The sequence below is a fragment of the Chrysochloris asiatica genome, unplaced genomic scaffold, assembly GCF_000296735.1.
Source record: "Chrysochloris asiatica unplaced genomic scaffold, ChrAsi1.0 scaffold00013, whole genome shotgun sequence".
NCBI classification, from domain to species: Eukaryota; Metazoa; Chordata; class Mammalia; order Afrosoricida; family Chrysochloridae; genus Chrysochloris; species Chrysochloris asiatica.
Window position 1 is genome coordinate 27,498,410 of NW_006408531.1, and position 6,807 is coordinate 27,505,216.

Here is a 6,807-nt window from a genome sequence, read left to right on the forward strand (position 1 = left end):
TATTTCATCCTCACTGGCTTTAGTGGTTAAATATGAATAATAATGGTATTAACTGGGCTTCCCAGTAGACCCATGGATATTATCCTATCACCCTCATGACTGATCTGGATATGTGCTCTTTGACAATGAATACAACACCAATCCTCTTCAATTTGTCATTCCTGACATAGTAAACCATGTAGTTGTCAGATTCAAAATGGCCAATACCAGTCCATTTCAGCTCACTAATGCCTAATATATCAATGTTTATGCATTCCATTTCATTTTTGACAACTTCCAATTTTCCCAGATTCAAACTTCGTACATTCCATGTTCCAATTTTCAATGGATGTTTACAGCTTTTTCTCTTCATTTTGAGTTGTGCCCCATCAGCAAATGAAATAGTGGAAATGAATTAGTGGAAGTGAAATAATATGATTTGCATCTCTTTGATAGATAATGAAGTTGAACATTTCTTCCTGTGTTTGGTGACAATTTGAATGACCTCTTCAGTGAAATATATATTCAAGTCCTTTTGCCTATTTTATCAATTTTTTTTGCCCTTTTGTTAAGTTGTTGAAGTTTTTTATATACTTTGGTTATTACATTCTTAGCAGGTATGTGGATTCTGCAGATATAAATACATAATGCAATCTTGATAATACTTTGTAAAATGAGAAATTCCTATGGATCTCTTTGCAAAATATTAAAATATGCGAATTATCTCATAGCAAAATGCTTTTTTGAAAATTAAGGATGTATTAATTTTAATATACTATTTTTACAAAAGACAAATGTTCAAATTTGCCGACTTATTTCATGATCACAAGTGCACATCAGCAATCTGTTACTTAACAGGATTGCACGTATGTACACGTGACCTGTCTTTTAAATTAAAAGGCAAAAAATGTAACTGTAATGAAAGGAGCACACTAAAGAGAATATTTTGGAAATTTTTTTTTTTTTTTTAAATATGCCTTATGGTATATAATTTTGTTTATGAAGAGTGTGCAACTTATAAAATCATTCATTTTGTAAGTTTAAAAAACTCAGAAATGGAATTGCTAATGTTTTATAAAACCTTTCAAAGAATTCCAGTAGGATTTGAACTCCATAATTAAAATATTAATTACTTTTATATGTGTATTTGTATTTGTGGCATTGTATTAGTTTAATATGTTTGGTTGATTCTTAAAAATAACTTATTGTCATTAGTGAAAATAGAAATTTACTAGCCAATTTCAATGAAACCATTGGAAAATCTGTAGAACTGAAAATTGTACATCATGATTTAGTGAGAGCAGTTAATGTATTTTTCCCATTTAGATTTTTTAAACGTCAATTTTAGCTGCAATAACCATTAGAATCAGTATAAAATTAAGTAAATTATGAATCAAACACTTGAATTGCTCAATTACCAAGCTACATCAGCGTTTTGAAAAAATAACAAAAGCTATTCTGTCTATTTTCTCATTGTACTATTAGCAAATCAAATAAAATTTGCTTAAAATATTTTCATTTCAACTTTATTCTTTCAGAGTTTCTCTTTGGAGTTTGTTCTATAATGCACATGATATATTAGAAAAATAAATGAGCATAAGTACATTTATGTTCATAGAGTCCATGTGTATAATTTTATGTATAAATACAAGTACTACATGTTTTTATGCTTATAAGTTTTACTTAGGAATGCGAAGTCAGAATAGTTTAAAAACCACTGATTTAGAGGCTGGGAGGAAAGAGAACAGACAAAATGATTACAGATTAAGCAGCTAAATGATAGAAAAATGAGGAGAGTAGTGTTGGTATAGACTGAGGGAAAACTTATATTTATTTATTTTTTCATTTTAATGAGGTGGCTAGCAGAGTTATGTGTATTATATGGCAGAAAGCTTAGGAAACACAAGGTCTGAGGAATAGCCATGGGACATTGGACTGACAATTGAACAGTTACTGGTAAAATATTTCAGGTCAAGTGGTAGGGGCAGAAACCAGATCCCACTCAGTAAATAATCAGATATTAAGTAAGTGATGGAAAAAAGGGAAGTGTAGCGGTAAGAATAGATTATTCTTCTAAAATTTTGCAGGAGACAATTGAGGCAAGAGAGAGTCAAAGAATTCAAGGAAAGTGGGTAGTATAATTGATTAACCAAATCAATGAGAAAGTGTCATGTTTAAAAGAAGAAACTCGAGAGAAGACAAGACATTTTGTAGGTCTGTGAGAAAGAGATTAAGAACATTTCTAAGAAAACAGTGGATAACTGTGGAGATTGATTTCAGATGTCTACAATCTCAGTGAATGAAGTGACTAACCTCTTGAAATTGGAAATGTTGGGTTGTGATTGTGAACTTGACTGTTGTTGTTAGGTTATGATGTCGAGTCTGTTCTGACTCTTAATGACCCTATGCACAACAGAATGAAACACTGCCCCATCCTGTGCCATCTTCACAATTGTTATACTTCAGCCCATTGTTGTTGCCTCTGCACCAATCCATCTCGATAAGGGTCTTCCTCTTTTCCACTGACCTTCCACTTTACCAAGAACAATGTCCTTCTTCAGGAATTGGTCCCTCTTGGTAATATGTCTGAAGTATAAGAGATGAGTGTACCATTGTTGTTGTTGTTGTTATGTGCCATGGAGTCAGTTCCAACTCATAGTGACCCTGTACAGGGTTTCTGAGGCTGTAAATCCTTACAGGAGCAGAAAGCCTCATCTTTCTCCTGCACAACAGCTGGTAGTTTCAAACTGCCGACCTTGAAGTTAGCATCCCAATTCGTAACTACTACGCTATCAGAGCTCATTGTTTTTAAGAGTAGAACTGCTAAATAAGGTTTTCTTTTTTTGCTGTAATCTTTATGGAAGCAAATATCCCAGCTTTCCTTTTGTGGCATTATTGGGTGGGTTCAAAACCAATCTATGCAACCAGAGGCCTCCCTAGACTGTACTTTCAAGAAGATTAAAAGAGTAGGAAAATGTTCATCAGAGATGTGAAAGTTTAAGTCCTCTGGTGTCATGTTATTAGAGGGATGGCCAAGTGGAGAATTAAAGCCAGAGAACAATTAGCTTCAATTAACAAAACTGTGAAGGATCCTGGAAATGCCAAAGGGTCATGCTGGGATTCTATACAAATTCAAAGCAGGTGTTGGATAGTAGTACCAGACAACGATTTAAAAGTTGGTTGGTGATTTGGGTCAATGACTCCAAAGACTTCAGAAAAAGAGCAATAGGGAAGGTTTTCAGAGAAAACTTGTAAAGAGATGGGGAGTAGGAAAGCAGCCTTGAAGGGCCACATCTTAAGTTGGGTCATTGTTCACAACTGCATGAACGGCTTCATTTTTAGAGACATTTTGGTGGCAAGAATATCTTTTAACATTCATACAACATGAAAGCTTGAAGAGCTGGTGAGATGAGTCATACTCATCAAAATTATTTCTAACTCAAATAATAATATAGCAATGTTTTAAATTAGGTTGCCAGGAGTTTTATCTTTCAAAGACTCATGTGAAAGGTTGTGTTTTAATACCCTGAAGGCTAAAATGATTTTAAATGCAATTTAAAAAAAGGAATTTAGAATAATTTTCAACTGTAGTTTCCATCTACCATCTGTGGCAAGATTTGCTCTGCTGGATACTTTAAAAATGCTATTCATGTGTCCACGAATTCAAAACTGATTTCACAAAAAAACTAATTTGACAAAAAAAAAAAAAATGTGTCAGATAGTTTATTCCATTGCAATTTCTGTTTGCATGATTCAAAATAAAATTTAATTTTCTGCCTTTTGATCACATATTACCCTAACAGAGTTTAACAGTTATGATTTCCTAATTAAAGTCCGGGCTATGAAAGTCATGATAATAATCATATGAATGAATATTTTTTTTTTAATTTGCAGGAAAGCAATATAAAGAAGAAATGATATTTATAATTTATAATCTCAGCATTTGAAGTAAGCTAATCTTAGCATTTTGAAGGGGATGCACTTACCACTGTGTCTAAATTGCAACCCCCTTTGTATGCTTGTCCAGTATCTGAAGTTGCAAGGCTAACATCTTTGAGGAAATCTGGACATCTCTTTGATCTCCCTAAGAATAACAATGGACACAGATTAACTCTATATTCATACTTTATTTTAATGTAAAAATATGTTGTCTAATCATTGCTTCAAGTGTCTCTTTCATTCTTGGTTTAGTTCATAGAAGTTTAGAGTAGCAAGAAGCAGATTGAATTTCAAGCTTGACCATAGGGTCTGAAGAGGTTTTCCACACTGAATACTGTGGGAAAACATTATTAAACTTATTTTAATCAAACACTGTGTGTGATTATATTAAATACCCATGAAATAGGATTTGATTTCCCCAAGAGGATATCAAATCACCATCAAAATAGGATAATGGGTCTTTTTTGTTGTTGTGATCCTTAGGTGCTATTGAACTGGTTAGTACTCAAAGCAACCCTATGTACAACAGAATGAACATTGCCTAGTGCTGTACCAGCCTCACAATTATTGCTATGTTTGAGCTCATTGTAGTCCTCCTGAGCCAGTCTGTTTTGTTGGGGCTCTTTCTCCTTTTCCCTGACCATCTAACAAGTATGATATGTTTCTCCAGGAACAGTTCCCTCTTGATAACATGTCCAAAATATGTGAGATGCAGTCTCTAAAGTGCATCCTTGCTTCTAAATCTCATGGTACTTTTTTGTTTGTTATTGTTTGTTCTTCTGGTGGTAGTAGTAGTGTGCTGTGGAGTCGGTTCCAACTCACAGTGACCCTGCATAGGGTTTCTGAGGCTGTAAATCTTTACAGGACCAGAAAGCCTCATCTTTCTCCCACAGAGTAGCTGGTAGTTTTGAACGGCTGACCTTGAGGTTAGCAACCCAACTTGTAATCACTACGCTACCAGTTTTCTTCTGGTAGTCCATGGTATATTTAATATTCTTTACCAATGTCATAATAGACATTTGATCTTCATCAGTAAGTATTTTATGTCCTCATCACTTTCAGCAAGCAAGGTTGCATCATCTGCATATCACAAGGTGTTAATGGGCTTTCCTCCAATCCTGATGCCAAGTTCTTCTTCATATAATCGTTTTTCTGATTATTTGGTCATCATACCTATTTAATAAGTATAGTGAAGGATACAAATTGCACCTCAATGTAAATAAACCAAAATTCTCACAACTGTATCAATAAATAACACCCATATAAATGGAGAAAAGATTTTATTTTGCTTGGATCTACCATCAACCCTCATAAAAACAACAGCCAAGAAATCAAATGACGTGTTGCATTAGGCAAATCTGCTGCACAAGGCCTCTTTAAAGTATTCAAGAGCAAAGATTGCAGTTTGAAGACTAAAGAGCAACTGACTCAAGCCATAGTATTTTTAATAGCCTCATATGCATATGAAACCTGTACAATGAATAAGGAAGACTGTAGAAGAATTGATTCATTTGAGTTTTGCTGTTGGAGAAGAATATTAACAATACTATGAACTCCCAATTCGTTTGTCAGTTTGTTGTACTGTGGTGGCTTGTGAGTTGCTGTGATTCTGGAAGCTATGTCACTGGTATTTTAAATAACAGCAGGGACACCCATGGTGGACAGGTTTCAGAAGAGCTTCCAGAGGAAGACAGACTAGGAAGAAGGAGTGACAAATGATTTCCGAATATTTAATCACTGAAAACCATATGAATAGCACAGAAACACTGTCAGATAGAGTGCAGGAAAATGAGCCTCTCAGATTGGAAGGCACACAAAAAACAACTGGGGAAGAGCTGCCTCCTCAAAGTAGAGATGACCGTGATGACACGAATAGAGTAAACCCTGTGGGAGAAAAGCCCGTGGAACCTTCATTTACTGATGGAGCACAACTCAAAATGAAGAGAAACAGCTGTAAACATACATTGAAAATCAGAACATGGAATGTACGAAGTATGAAACTGGGAAAATTGGAAGTTGTCAAAAATGAAATGGAATGCATAAACATCAATATCTTAAGCATTAGCGAGATATGGACTGGTATTGGCCATTTTAAATCTGACAACCACATGGTTGCATTAATTGTCAAAAACAACATATCCAGATCAGTCATGAAGTACAACACTGTCTGTGATAGGATACTATCCATGCACCTACAGGGAAGCCCAGTTAATAACACTATTATTCAAATTTATGCAACAACCACTAAAGCCAGCAAGGATGAAATAGAAGAATTCTACCAACTTCTTCAATCTGAAGTTGATCAAACATGCAATCAAAATGTATTGATCATTACTGATGATTGGAATGAAAAGGTTGGGAGTAAAGAAGGATCAGTAGTTGGAAAATATGGCTTTGGTGATAGAAATGATGCTAGAGATTGCATGATAGAATTATGCAAAATCAATGATTTGTTCATTTCAAATACCTTCTTTAGGCAGCATAAGAGAAGAATATACACATGGACCTCACCAGATGGAATATATAGAAATCAAATTGACTACATCTGCAGAAAGAGACGATGGAAAAGCTCCATATCATCAGACAAAACGAGGCCATGGGAAGACTGTGGAACAGACCATCAATTGCTCATATGAGAATTTAAACTGAAGCTGAAGAAAATGAAAACAAGTCCATGAGAGCCAAAATATGAACTTGAATATATCCCACCTGAATTTAGAGATCATCTGAGGAACAGATTTGATACATTAAACACTGAAGACTGAAGACCAGAAGAGATGTGGGATGACATCAAGAACATCATATATGAAGAAAGCAAAAAATCATTAAGAAGACAAGAAAGAAGGAAAAGCTCAAAATGGATGTCAGAAGAGACACTGAAATTTGCTC

The 6,807-nt window shown here is 34.6% G+C and overlaps 1 protein-coding gene across 1 annotated transcript in view; it reads left to right on the forward strand.

Annotated features, from left to right (window-relative positions):
* Nucleotides 1-6,807, forward strand: part of THEMIS (thymocyte selection associated) — a 315,826-nt gene that overhangs the window by 299,082 nt on the left and 9,937 nt on the right. The window lies entirely within an intron of this gene.